Source organism: Macrobrachium rosenbergii, chromosome 23 (assembly GCF_040412425.1).
Source record: "Macrobrachium rosenbergii isolate ZJJX-2024 chromosome 23, ASM4041242v1, whole genome shotgun sequence".
NCBI lineage: Eukaryota > Metazoa > Arthropoda > Malacostraca > Decapoda > Palaemonidae > Macrobrachium > Macrobrachium rosenbergii.
In genome coordinates this window covers 20245129-20260994 of record NC_089763.1, presented here as the reverse complement: position 1 = coordinate 20260994, position 15866 = coordinate 20245129, and the positions used below count along the sequence as shown (strand labels likewise).

Sequence of the window (15866 nt, the reverse complement as noted above, 5' to 3'; positions counted from 1 at the left end):
GGCTAAGACTTCCTTAAGCTTCTCCCGTTTGCTGTGAAACATTGCCACCCAGTTTATTGACTATTTAAAAGCTATTGAATATACTGTTACGTAACTATGTGACCTCAAACTTCATCTCTAAAATATTTTCTTGCCTCCTCTGAAGCGCATAATTTTCAGAGCTGCCACTGAAGTGTAGAATCTTTCGAGCGGTAAAAGAAGCTGAACGGCCATGAAAATATTATTTGACTAAAGCAACGAGTTTTTAATCATGTTTTTGACCTGGTCCAAAGGAAAAAACAGCGAATGTTTGTATGAAATAAGGAGACCCACTGGGTTCAGGAACACAAGGTAGCCGCTGGAATATTTCAAGACAGCGGATGTCTGCGTCAGGAAATAAGAGACCCACTGGCTTCAGGAACACAAGGTAGCCGCTGGAATATTTCAAGACAGCGAATGTTTGTATGAAATAAGGAGACCCACTGGGTTCAGGAACACAAGGTAGCCGCTGGAATATTTCAAGACAGCGAATGTTTGTATGAAATAAGGAGACCCACTGGGTTCAGGAACAAAAGGTAGCCGCTGGAATATTTCAAGACAGAGAATGTTTGTATGAAATAAGAGACCCACTGGGTTCAGGAACACAAAGGTAGCCGCTGGAATATTTCAAGACAGCGGATGTTTGTATGAAATAAAGAGGCCCACTTGGTTCCAGGAACAAAGGTAGCCGCTGGAATATTTCAAGACAGAGAATGTTTGTATGAAATAAGGAGACCCACTGGCTTCAGGAACACAAGGTAGCCGCTGGAATATTTCAAGACAGCGGATGTTTGTATGAAATAAGGAGGCCCACTGGGTTCAGGAACAAAAGGTAGCCGCTGGAATATTTCAAGACAGAGAATGTTTGTATGAAATAAGGAGACCCACTGGGTTCAGGAACACAAGGTAGCCGCTGGAATATTTCAAGACAGCGGGAATGTTTGTATGAAATAAAGGAGACCCACTGGGTTCAGGAACACAAGGTAGCCTGCTGGATATTTCAAGACAGTGAAATGTTTGTATGAAATAAGGAGACCCACTGGCTTCCAGGAACACAAGGTAGCCACTGGAATATTTCAAGACAGCGGATGTCTGTATGAAATAAGAGGCCCACTGGGTTCAGGAACAAAAGGTAGCCGCTGGAATATTTCAAGACAGCGAATGTTTGTATGAAATAAGGAGACCCACAGGCTTCATGAACACAAGGTAAGCCGCTGGAATATTTCTCTGGTAAAAATTATCGAAGAAATAATAGTTCCTTGCCTTTTTTTTATCTTTTTAAATGGTTTCCCGAGGAAGAGTAAACCATTTTTTCTAAAAACCAATCCGAAGAACTTTGAATTTCTAGGCTCATTTTCCACCCTAATTTTATGAGAATTGCCGGTTTATATTCACGTTTCTAGATCAAGAAGTATGTTTAAGCTTTAAAATATGCTTCTCATTACCGTTCCAAAACTTTTCATGACCTCCAAGTTTAGATTCTAATTATTCTTCTAATCATTTCCGAAAGCTCGGGTTCAGACTCTGATAGCCCGTCCAAAGGTGTATGTGATTTTTAAAACTCACCCCAAGATGCTCATAAGATTCTCTTGGGAATCTCATGCGATTCTCATAAGCTGTCTTGAAATTTCCACTAGCCTTTACTTCAGAGTCCTAGAACCTGTCCAAATATTTCTGATTCTCAAAACCAGTCCAGATGTTTTCAAGCTCTTAGTTATATATCCTCATAGCGAATCATACAATGTTCAGGAGCCTCGAATTCAAGTCCTCTTGGCCTTTTCAAAGTCTACTGAAAGCCTTTGTTCAGAGTTTCACAATCCTTTCAAAGGCATCCAATCCACCAGGTTAAGATTCTTTTAACAAATCTGTATATTGCCTCATAACTAGGTTGCCATCGCCATTTATAAACATTCTGATATTTTGAACCTTTGTTTTCCATGTGGGTAATGCTTGAATTTTCATTTTATTCAGTAGATGAAACCTGTCCATATCGAACAAGCCCACGAGGCCACTGACTTGAAATTCAAGCTTCTGAAGAATAGTACCAGGATTTCTGTTTGTAATGAAACTGTGTCGGTTTGTCCTTTTCTACTGTTACTATTTCCTTCTTGCTTGGTTTCGGATACATTTTATGGATCGGTAAGCTCAACTAACTCTTAGGCCTTATACCAAGTAAATGCTTAGCCTGTAAGTCCTAAAAAAGGCCTACTCATTAATCTTCCTGTGTACGTGGTGACCCTATCGACGAGCCTACATTTACACTATTGGGTAATATCAAGCCAGGTCAATTTCCACTTTTTGAAAATTAATATATTTGTCTCCAGCAAGTTCATTTACGTGGGACCTGAAGGGCAAAGATAGACCTCAACGTTCTTTGCAGATATATTATGATCTATTTTGATGAATGTATATAATTACATAAAGATCGACTTTGCCTCATTGTGACTGACGTTCCATGTAATCATAAATTTGTATAATATCATTTATATTCCCAAGAATAGGTGGAGGAAGTGAAAGATGCAGGCTCGCTAAGACTGGCTGAAGCTATTATAACTTGCCAAAGAATAACGCTGATAAATATCGCAATAGCGATGGTCTTTATGAAAATCTAAATAATAGCAACATCAGCAAATACAACAACTGTCATCACAACAACAACAACAACAACAAAGAAGATTCAGAATGTACAAATAAACACGAGAGTAAATCATGCCAATCAGGGTCTTGAAGATTTATCGTTTTAACCTTCCAGCAGGCTGAAATTGCCCGTGATCATGAGAGATGGCATCGCGAATTCCAACTGTTTTACTCATTTTACGAGACCCACATCTTTCTCGTGCCACTGTAGAGTTCTCGAAATCTTATGCAAAGCCTTTCCAATTAGTTCCCGGTTTTATCTCTTTCATGTGCAGGGCCGCGGGTTTCAAGGCTTTAGATAGAAGTTCAGGTGGGTGGGTTTTCTGTGCGCTTGTTTGTGGGGTGGGGGTAGGGGTGGGGGGTGGGGGTGGGGAAAGGCTTGCGCGAGCTCTCTCAGATGTACAGTAGATTCCAGTAGATTTTTTTGGTCGATGACTGTATAATTCCGCGTTTGGAGTTGTGAATGTGTATGTATGTGTATGTGTGTGCATGTATATTTAACATTTTTAGAAGTGAATTTGTAACGGGAATTCTCTCGGAAGAAATTTGCTTTTCAAGTCATAACAAATGAGGAATGGTCAGGTTATGTAATGGAAATGTATTTTTTGTAGTTATGTGAAGGTCGTGAGTTTGAGAGAACGCATAGGACCGGAAGAAGTCGCGTTTTAACTTGTAAAAACAGTATGCACTTGTGTTTTTAAGCATATATTTATACATATAAATAAATAAATGAATATGTGTGTGTATGCGTGTGTGATTGGTTTACACACACACACACACACATATATATATATACATATATTTATATATGTATATGTATACATATACATATAGATAGATAGATAGATAGATAGATAGATAGATAGATAGATAGATAGATAGATATAGTATATATATATACATTCGTGTGTGTGTATACATACAGCATACATATGCATTCTAAAAAGACATAAGTAAATCTCCTTCACGAAATACAGAAGTCTTTCTTTTCATCCAAAACAGACCTATCTCATTATTATTCAGAATGATTAATGTCCCCCTTTTCGGGATATATCCATCTGTCTATTTATTAGTTTTTCTCTTCTTTTTTTTTCCTCCCAAGTCAATTTCTTTGACCTTCTGGCTTGGTTCCAATTTGGCATTACGCCGACTATAACGTTTTAGAGATTTCCTGTGTGTAATTTTGCCAAATAGAGCAGAAGAAAGATAAAGAATCGAGGAGAGAGAGAGAGAGAGAGAGAGAGAGAGAGAGAGAGAGAGAGAGAGAGAGATGTCAGGTGGGGGAGAGGAGTTAACTAATCTTACGAAGGTCCTAAATCGGCGAACATTCAGTTTCAGCAAGTTTCTATTTCTGGACATAGTGTGTACGAGCGTAAGTTCATAATGAAAACAGTAGGAATTAGAGCGAGAGAGAGAGAGAGCAAGAGAGAGAGAGAGAGAGAGAGAGAGAGAGAGATTTACGAGCGCTGTGACTAAGATGAAATATGCTATATAGGGAGTTTCTCGTGAGGCGCTATATTCTAATATGCTACCTGTGTATGTGAGCGCAGAAGCTTGGCTGTAAAGTCACCTGAATTATCATAAGATTGTATGATAGATTCTTATTTGTCTTATATATATGTATATATATATATATATATATATATATATATATATATATATATATATATATATATATATATATATATATATATATACTGTATATATATAAAAGTGTGTGTGTGTATGTATGCACTGTATATATATACATATGTGTGTGTGTGTGTGTGGAATTGTTTGTATGTATGTTATATATATATATATATATATATATATATATATATATATATATATATATATATGTGTGTGTGTGTGTGTGTGTGTGTGTGTGTGTGTGTGTTTTGTATGTATGTATGAATGTATGTATGTATGTTCATAGAGTATATATGCATACATACATATATATATATATATATATATATATATATATATATATATATATATATATATGTGTGTGTAGTGTAGTGTATAATTTAAGTATGTATGTTAAATTGCACACGCTTGCAGGTCAGATAAATCATTACTCCAATGTTCAAGTTGAACTCTCCTTCTCAAAATCTATTGCCTTGAAAAGTCTGTTTAGGGTCTCTTTCCCTACGCTGAGGGCGACGTCTTATCCTTTTCAGGCTCTTTTTCTTACCTTTACAGTCATTCGCGCGCCGTCAGCGTTGGCGGAAACCCCACACGCCCCACCTCCCACCCAGCTTATGAGTGGCTGAAGAGAACGCCCCCGCCCACCAAACCAATAATCACGAGGCGATGGCACCGCCTGATTAAAACGTTCGTTATAACGAGAGGACGCTGTTGAAACCCGCTGTAAACGAGGGCGCGCCGTCATAAAAAGGACTCGACCGACGGCGGCTGATCCACTGGTTCAGTGGCTCTCAGACCCAGTCTTTCTCCCATAGCTCCTGGTCTCGACCCTATCTTCTCAGACACAACACCCTACGCGACTTTGGACATACAGCCATGGTGAGATATTCCTCGAGCGTTCGACGACGGGGGATTTTGTGACGTTTGAACTTACGGTTATAGTTCGACGGCTTTTGTGTGTAACCGATGAGCTTTGAAAACTGTCTGTCTTTTTTTGAAAACACTGTATTTTTTGAAGTTTTTTGTGCTTTGGACTTATCACTGAAACGTCGAAAATTGAGCTGTGCTGTTTGTGTCCCAGAACGGAATTTTAGGATTTTATTTTCCAAACTATGTCTTGGCCTCTGTGTTCCAGATTTAGGGTAATTTCCGAGTTTCCCTAATGGCCAAAGCTTGAGTTTAAAATCTAAACTTGAGTTCAATATCTATTTTGAAAATATTTGTGACTTATGCCTCGGCCCTTCCAGATTACCTGTCATTGGGTTTCAAGATTTTGAGCTTTAAAACCTGGATTTGTTCATAGATACCTCATGAAATTTAAACTGTGTTTCAAGGACTATTTTTGCACCATTTTTTAAGTTGTTATTTGAGCAATTGATATTCAACGAAGACAACGAATTCTCCTCTTAATGATGTAATGGAATCAGCATTTTAGAAATTATACTCATTACGGAAGGTACCAGACAAAACCAGCTGCAGCTTTGAGACCCGGGAAGTGAACTTTAAAAACGAATAAGATCAGCTTTATTTATTAGCTTCGTCCCTATGTACTTTTTAAATGCACTCGGACGTTTTCATAACCAAGCATATTTACCACATGCTGTAATAAACTTAAAATGAATGAGCTTCTGCAAGCACAGGGCAATGTCTATACTTTCCATGATATATCTAAATAATGTCTTTTAGATATCAGTGCCAATCAAAAGTCTACTTCGAAATAAACCAGGAATTTACATAGTCTATGACGCTTGCTTTCTTTGAAATGTGATCCATTAACCAGAATCAGATCTTTGGATTTTAGCTAAGTGCTCATCTCCGGCCATATTAAAATTCTGACAGTGAGATCTAACCGAGATTTGACTGGCTGCTGAAATCTCGACTGTGAACACCAGTTGACTGCGCAGCGGGTTTTCGACAGAGGACTGTAACTGATCAGTGGAATTTCGACAGAGTTGAATGGGAAAAAGCTTACTGAATTTCCAGATAACGGTTCAAACTGCCGCTCTGATATGAACTGAATTCTAAGCGAACCTGAGATCTGGACACAGAGCTGAAATGAAGTACTGAAATAGTGACTACTACGAATTTGCGCTAAGTGGCAAACTTTTTTTCAGCCGGTTTCTGAAAATCCCACTCGAAGCCCTAAAGGTGTACGTGAAATTCTGACTGGACTCAAAATAAAAGTTGAAATACTAGATTTGAATATAAATATTAGGTCATTCCGGGAACTGAAAATATTATAGTGAGCTAGAAAGGCCATTGATTGATCGATTGACTAACTGATGCGAATGAAAATTTAGTAAAAAAAATTTCCCTATTGACTTTCATCTCAATGTCTGCTGTTTCGTTATTGCGTTAAATATGAGCTCAGGAATTTCATCAGTGAACTTCAACAAAAAAGATTAAATTTTTTATTTGATCTCTGGTTGAACATTCGCAATTCTGTTATTGAGATTTTACTGAAAATTGTGAGCTTAGCTAAAAGCTGAAATCAGGAATTTCATCAGTGAGCTTCATCTGATAAGTGAACTCTGAAATTTTACTACTGAGATTTCACTGAAAATTGTGAGCCTTGTTAAAAGCTGAAATCAGGAATTTCGTCACTGAGCTTCATCTGATTAGTGAAATCTGGAATTTTACCTCTGAGATTTTACCGAAAATTGTGAGCTTAGCTAAAAGCTGAAATCAGGAATTTCGTCACTGAGCTTCATCTGATTAGTGAAATCTGGAATTTTACCACTGAGATTTTACTGAAAATCGTGAGCTTAGCTGAAAGCTGAAATCTGGAATTTCATCACTGAGCTTCATCTGATTAGTGAAAGCTGGAATTTTACTACTGAGACTTAACTAAAAGTTGGAATATCGACTGTGAGCTCTAGCAAAAAGGTGAAACGTGGAATTTCATCACTGAGCCTTCAATGCGAAATGGAATTTCGTCTAGGAGTTTCGTTTGAAACTGAGATACAGAATCTTATCAGTGACATTCTACAGGAAACAGAAACGCCGACATTTCTTGGTGAACGTTGATATCTGGAAGCCTGAATTTTCCATGATGGGGTTAGACTGAGGACCAGATTACCCATCACAGCGTTCTGGAATATTACACAGCGCTCAGATGGCTTAAATACGATCGCAGAACGGGGAAAATGCTAGTGTTGATGGTTGGTGTTTTATGAGATCCTTACTGGAAGTTTGAGAAAAGAGAGAGAGAGAGAGAACAGAGAGCAGAGAGAGTCAGCAATGGAGAGAAGTTGTCAACATGGAAAGAATGGTGTAATTTGAAACCATATTCTCCATTTTTGATCTTCTCTCTCTCAAATCTCTCTCTCTCTCTCTCTCTCTCTCTCTCTCTCTCTCTCTCTCTCATTCTTTACCATGGCTGATAATTGAGAGGGCTGAAACTATTATGGAAGACTCTTCCATTGAAATAATCTACTTATATCCGTATCTGTTGCTCTTGTCCTATTAATTTCAAGATAGTGATACCAGTCATCGATTACAAGTATCGAATAACAATATTTTATCTCAAGAGATTGATACCAGTCATCGGTTGCAATATTTTGTCTAAAAAATTGTTAGTTCTGTCTGGTATATTTCTTCATGTATATCATAAACCCATTTCAATTAGTTTATTAACCACCTATCACAAATATAAGCACACTTCATCAAGTATGCTTGAAAAGGGACACAAACTCAGCATTAAAGTACGTTTGCTCTAACTCTGTACACTAGCCACACCCCTTTGATGCCAAGTTGCCATACGCTCTGAGGATAACATGCAGTGTTGTCAAGTAAGGCTACAGGCTTATGTAGGAGTTGTCATTACTCAATGAATCCTCAGAACGTGTGGCAACGATGGGATAGAAACCACGCCTCCTAGATGGCATAGTTGCCAGCTATCTCCTAACTTGAAATTTGAAATAAAGTCAATAGCCAATATCTTGTAACTTTGGTAACATTAACATCATATAAACTTCAGCTGCATTCTGTCTAAAACAAAATAAGCAAATAAAAAAAAGCGCAATGCAGGGCTGGCTTTCTTTTCTCATTCAAAATTATGCATGAGCAGATCGTCATTTCAGGTACAAACAAAACTTTCTTTCAGAAACGACTAAGCATCAAAGCCTCTCATTTTCTTATGTTTCAGGATACGCTCGACAAATCCCAGATTGACAGTACGTATGACCTCTCCTCCTGTATTCTCTAGATAGGCCTCTGTTGGCCCAGTACTGAGATCTAATTTTTCTTGCTCTCTCTCTCTCTATATATATCTCTCTCTATCTCTTCTCCATATTAATCAAAAGCCAAAGGAAACCACGACCACTTGAAACTTGTCCTTTTCCTGTTCCTCCTCATTTTTGCTGTCGAAGGGGCTGGGTCTGCCCCAGGTATACCCCTGAAAAATTATAAAATCTTTTGATCAACAGATGAGATTCTCCCTCTCTACATCGCTATCATTTTTATTGTGAACTCCAGGGATGGTTCTATGACTCTGCAATGCTCCCTTTCGACTGAAAAACAGCTGATGACTTCGCAATAAAACTGATAACGACAGAGGCAGCATGTTTTGCTCCAGCGCGATAGCACCGTAAGCAGTTTATCTGCGCTGTGGAACAAATTGTTTTTTTTTTTTTTATAATATCCAGTTCTTTTTGCATAGTATATTTTCCTACGAGTTTCAAACCGAAAGCCGTTCTCGGTTCCCAAAATGTCAGTAATCTGAGATACTTCACTGGGTGGCGTGAATGGAAAGGAGAGTGTGAGATAACTCCAGATGGGGAAGAGGGATCCCTTGAACAGTGAGGACATCATATGACCAGTCGCATTAGTGTTTCTCAAGTGCATCATAATTTTGTAACTATGATTCGTGCGAAAGGCCAGCTTTCCGAGCCAGTTCTTTCTCGTTAAGTCTTTTTAATAACTCCCCCACATTTAAAGAATCAAATAAAAAAAACCACATTTATTTTATACATAAATAAAATCTATTGTTTAGAGAAGAAACATACTCTTCATTCTTGTAACTGATGCCAAATAAACCTTCATTAAGTGAGCTTTGATCTAACTTCTTGGCTAAAGAACTACATGAAGGGAAGGGCTGACTCACTATCATCTAAAACTTACAAAATTTAGTCAGATTTTTTAAGCAGCTGATCTATGTCATAGTTACAGCTAGTTCCATAGGTTAATTTCTGAGGGAAACCCTTTGGTTCTTATTGGCATGAGAAGTGTAACCCCACCTAGGGTAGGATCGACTTTTTCCGTAGGAAATTCATTCCTCAGTCTATGCAGATGTGTCTCTCCTTCAGGAAACTCTGTCCTTTCATTGAGTGATCTGACCCGTCATTTTTAAGTAGTTCAGCCTTTACATTGAGCAGTTCGAGTAATCGTCTCTTCCTTGCCTTGGGATGTCTGATCTCTGCTTCAGAACTTTGTCCATTTTCTTGCTCCATGTAGTTCAGGCATAGCTTACCTCCCTTGTAGCGATATGTGCCTTAAGTAATTCAGCCTCGTTTAGGTAGTCCATCCATTGCTTGAGCCTTACTTTAGTAGTTTACCATCTTCCATACACATTCCAGTTCATTTTCCAGTCCTCTCAAATGACATAGCTCAATAGTACTATGAAATCCATTTATCACCCCACCACTACTTCATGCGGTTTGTTCCTTTCTCAGGTGGGTCAACCCTTTATTGCCACTAACTTATTCATTAATATTTCAATCCTCCCTTAGCTGGTTCGATCCTTTCTCAGGTAGCTTAGTCCCTGCTTTCAGGTGGTTCGATCCCTGCCTCAAGACTTGACCTGGTAGTTCAGCTCGTTATTAATCAACGTGGCTCATTCATGATTTTGACCAAAAACTACATTTTCAATTCTATCCCAGGTAATTCAGTTCCAAGGTTTAGTTCTTCATGCAATACTCGTACTCTGCATCGGGTGGCTCGACCTTTCTTCAGTTACTTCAGCCCTGTCAATGGTCCTTTCACGGTTCAAACCCTACCTCAAGTGGTTCGATCCCCGCCTTAGGCAGTTTAGTTGGCCACTTAGTCTAGTTCCTCCTTCCCTGGGTCAATTCACCTCCTGCCTTGAGTAGTTCAGTCCTGAACGGCTTAGCTCTGACATTCTGTTTCCACTTTTGCAACTTTAGAACATTAGTTTCAGGTTTGATGTGGAGAGTATATTTATTCCTAACTAAATTGCAAAATAAAATAGGGATACGGTACTCCTAAAATTATGAATTAACCATATAACCATTAATAGTGAATTACGAATCCAGTGCTATTTTCTTTAGAGTCAGAGAATGCGCTGTTATTCCGAAAAAAAGGTTTAGAGAATTAGTATAAGCATATATATATATATATATATATATATATATATATATATATATATATATATATATATATATATATATATATACATATATATATGTATATATATATATTTATATATATATATATATATATATATATATAATATATATATGTATATATATGTATATATAATTATATATACTTATACTGTATTACATATATATAATTATGTATACACATGTATACATACATATATACATGTGTGTGTATGTATATATATATATATATATATATATATATATATATACATATATATATATATATATATATATATATATATATAATATATATATATATATATATATATATATATATATATATATATATATATATATATACATATATATATACATACTGTATATATGTATATATATAAAATGCCCTTTGTCTGTAGGAAAAAAGAAGAGAGGACGTAGTTTATATCTCCCTCTCTATGATGATGCATATATATATATATATATATATATATATATATATATATATATATATATATATATATATATATATATATATATATAATATATAAAAAGTAAACACTCACGTCCAAGACACAAGGCAATTCTCAGACGCTGAAACTCTATAAACACAACAAGAAAATCGTAACATTTTAACGTCGACGATCAGACCATCGAGATAAATGTTTGTATGGCAAAGTGATCATTTAGTTGTGATTATTTTTTCCCTAAGAAAATATATGACTCAAAAACCGAATAGTTCTGTATTTCCATCCAACGAACAGAAAAAGGAGCAAAAGATTGTCACTTCTTTTTATACAGACAATCGTGTATATTAAAGTTTCATAGATATTTTAATCAAATTCTTTAATTTTATTTTTTAGATTTACGGTACTTCTTAGAATGATCCTAAATTTCGCTGGATCGTTTTAGTTATTTATTGAAGAAATTCAAGCAATTCTACGTAAGAAAACAGATAATAACAGATTAAAACTACTTTCAGTCTTATTTTTTAAAAGTAAAATGTATAAAATAACCCAAAAATAGGACGTGATTCATGGCCCCTTACGTACTCCCTAATTGATTACATCAGAACGTACGAATCAGATAAAAGACAGCCTGTTATTCACTAAATGGCAGTTTCGAAGAAGTTTTCTTTCTTCTTTCTTCTTTTTCTTTTTCTTTCTTCTTTCTTCTTCCAAAACAGGCGTAAGAATAGGACGTGATTCATGTCCCTTTGCATACCCCTTAATTTATGACGTCTGAACCTACTAATCAGATCTTCGTCCAGTAAAAGACAGCCTGTTTTTCATTGAGTGGCAGTTTCTAAGAAGTCTTCAGATAAAAAAAAGATGTATTTAAACTTGAAATCCTCTCTTCCCTACCTCCGAATAGCACTGCGGAAAGCCTTCGACTCCTTCGACATGGAGAAGCAGGGTTTCATCACCACAGAAACTGTCAAGACTATCCTCCGGATGATGGGCGTCAAGATCTCTGAGGCGAATCTTGCCGAAGTCATCGCCGAGACAGACGAAGACGGTGAGTGACGGGGTCCTTGAATTAGATGAGTTTTGAAAGCAAAGGCAGACTGGTCGGTTTCTCATCCGTTCATCTTCCTGTCTTTGCGATACGTAAAAAAAATTGGTTAGTTTTTCATTAGTTCTTTGCCATCTCTCAGCATCTTCCTAATTAACTTAGCGATAAGAAAAAAATTGGTTAGTTTTTCATTAGTTCTTTGTCATCTTTCAGCATCTTCCTGTCTTTGCAATACGTAAAAAAAATTGGTTAGTTTTTCATTAGTTCTTTGTCATCTTTCAGCATCTTCCTAACTAACATTTCGATAAGAAAAAATAATTGGTCAGCTTTCACCCGTTCAATATCATCTTTCCATTAGTTCTTCCATCTCTCAGCATCTTCTAATTAACTTTACGATAAAAAAAATTGGTTAGTTTTTCATTGTTTCTTTGTCATCTTTCAGCATCTTCCTGTCTAACTTTGCGATACGTAAAAAAAATTGATTAGTTTTTTCATCCGTTCTTTGTCATCTTCAGCATCTCCCTAACTAACATTTCTGATAAGAAAAATAAATGGTCAGTTTCTCATCCGCTCTTTGTCATATCTCAGCATCTTCCTAATTAAATTTGCGATACAGAAAAAAATAAATTCATTTTAATCATTTTGTTCAATTTCATCTTTTAGCATCTTCATAACTAACTTTGCGGTAAGAAAAATTAATAGATAAAATTTTCATCCGTTCAATGTCATCTTCCAGCGTCTCCCACCTAAAATTCGTACGGAAAAATAATGGTCGTTTCTCATTATTATTATCTTTTTAATTAAATTTGCGACAGAAACATGATTAGTTTAATCATTTGTTTAATTCATTCGATTGAATCCATCTTACGAAAAGTGCAAGGTGGCTTAGTATGGTTTTGTAAACATCTTAAATTTGTCTCAGGGCTTTCACGAAATTCGACACCTAAATTATCGTTTTATTATTATTATTTTTTTTTTAAATTCAACCGAACATGATTATACGACTCAATAATTCATTCGATTATTATCTTACGAAAAGTGGACTCAATCAGGGTTTTATAGATATATAATCCAAATGAAGAAATATAGAAATATGAGCATTACCCTTTTATATAGAATTGGCTCTAATAAGATGTTTCGTCATACGCACTAATTGAGCTAGAAGTATTTATATATATATATATATATATATATATATAATATAAGTATATATATATATATATATATATATATATATGTGTGTGTGTGTGTGTGTGTGTGTGTGTGTGTGTGTGTATGTGTGTGTGTGTATAAGTCTATTAATCAAGTACTTCTAGTTCAAGTTGAGCATCAACACTTCTTCTTTTTCTTCTTCTTGCAGGTTCCGGTCAACTGGAATTCGAGGAGTTCGTCTCACTGGCAGCTAAGTTCCTCATTGAGGAAGATGAAGAATCCCTGAAGGCTGAGCTCAAGAGGCATTCCGTATTTATGATAGAGAGAGAGAGAGAGAGAGAATATGCATGGGCATGGAGTCATGATGAAAGAAATGGTTTTAAGTTAATTTTCATATCTGAGAAATTCTACCACTTAAAAATAATTTTAATCTTATGTAACTTTTTCCTCACCTATCAAGTACTTTTTATGTACTTTTTAAGAATAAACTGGATTAACTGAGTTTGATCATACTCCAAATTATAAGTCTAGATATATGGGAAAGTAGTTCATGTAGGCCTAATATCTGCGAATAATAGTTAGCTAGCAAGAATGTTTTCAAGGGCTACAGAGGTGGCTGGCATAAATGCACTCAAATATGATGAGAGAGAATGGCTGCTATCAGTACGTCAATTAGAGAACTTACCAGTTTAAACAGGTCATCACAGTTTCCCCGAATTGACTATACCCCATGAGTTAAGCATAGAATGTAGCCATCCTAAGCTCAGTGTCAAAATAGTGGGCTTAAAGGTTAGTGGTGTCTTGGAGTAACTTTCGAGAAGCAACTCTTGGTGCCACGTACAGATAGGCCTAACCAGTATATTTGCTGTTTCCAGGCAATGGCTTCATCACCACCGACGTCTTGAAGGAGATTCTGTCCGAGATCGACAACAAACTGACTCCTGCTGATCTCGACGGCATCATTGAGGAAGTCGACGAGGACGGTTCCGGCACTCTAGACTTTGATGGTGAGGGATCGGGGATGACCAGGATCCTAAAGCTGGTATTATGACCTGGTTTGGATCTGTCGTCATTTCCTTCTAGGAATTATTATAGATTAAGAATGTGTATGCTGCATATATGCTATACTGTTTTGTCGATTTACACTGAAATCCCAGACATTAAGTTACTGCAAATTTTGATTGTGTAGGTATGTATGTATATATATATATATATATATATATATATATATATATATATATATATATATATATATATATATATATATATATATATATATATATATATATATATATATCTATATACACACATATATATACATAAGTATATATACATGTGTGTATATATATGTATATATCATATGGAGCTCTAAAACAAACATATGAATGTTCTCAATAATTATCTTTGTATCTTTCTAACAGTCATCTTTATCTTTTTTCCAGAATTCATGGAGATGATGACCGGTTAAACAACCCATTACCACTATGATCTTTCCATTCCCGCTACTGACTTAGTCTCTCTCTCTCTCTCTCTCTCTCTCTCTCTCTCTCTCTCTCTCTCTCTCTCTCTCTCTCTCTCTCTCAAATAACATTCTTCCATATTGTCAATGAATTTATCAGTATCTATCCAGATTTCAGAAGATTCAATTGTACTTTCTTTTGCCTCTGAATCTATGCATCCATCTGCCTACCTGCCCATCTGCTTCTCTCTATTTCCCCTCTTCTAACTCTCTCTTTCTTTTGCTCTATCTATTTCCCTATGCTGTCCAACATATTTAACTAGAAACTTATTTTTTTCCGGATCGAGAGTAAAGCACTCTCTCAATTTTCCTCTTCATTCGAACCAGTGAGCTTCTTCTTCCACTACTTTTTCTCTTTCATTCTCGTTCTTCTTCTTCCTTTTTCTTCGTCCCTCCTCCTCTATTTTTTTCATAACCTTTTTTGCTTCAAGTTCAAGAAGGCAAGTTTCTTGTTTTTTTTTTCTTCGTTTTCTTCGGCAAATTAAATCAAATAAAATTTCCTTTCTCGTTAAGATTCCAGTCAAACAATACCTTTACTATATGATTCATGTGCTACGTTTTCTTCTCTCTCTCTCTCTCTCTCTCTCTCTCTCTCTCTCTCTCTCTCTCTCTCTCTCTCTCTCTCTCTCTATTTTCTCTCTGTCCCCGAGATATTTCATCATATCCAATATTGTTAAGGGAAGTTATTATTTGCGTTATATTCTTTACTTCCAGGAGGATTCTGTGTGTCTTATCACATCTATGTGTTTTTATGAAATAAATAAAAAAAAATCCAAAATTTGTTTGTTTCAGCCTCTTAATCTATAAAGATACTTGTACGAAAACGTATTATTTCTCCGTTTTCTCGTAACTGCAAAGAATGATCATCAGCAGTTTGTCGAACTCCTAACACAAACTTGGTCTTTTTCGTTCTCTGTTTTATTTTTTCTGGAGGGAAGGGGGAAGGTTTTTGGGGAAGACGGGTGGTAGTTGTGATAAAGGGGTGGTAGGTAGAGAGAGCAGAGTAGATTTAAAATGTTTTCTTTTTTGTCCTGAACTATATTTTAACAATG

The 15866-nt window shown here is 36.1% G+C and overlaps 1 pseudogene; it reads left to right on the top strand.

Annotated features, from left to right (window-relative positions):
* Positions 1-5007: 5007 nt before the first annotated feature.
* Positions 5008-14883, top strand: LOC136851348 (troponin C, isotype gamma-like; annotated as a pseudogene).
* The last annotated feature ends 983 nt before the right edge of the window (positions 14884-15866 follow it).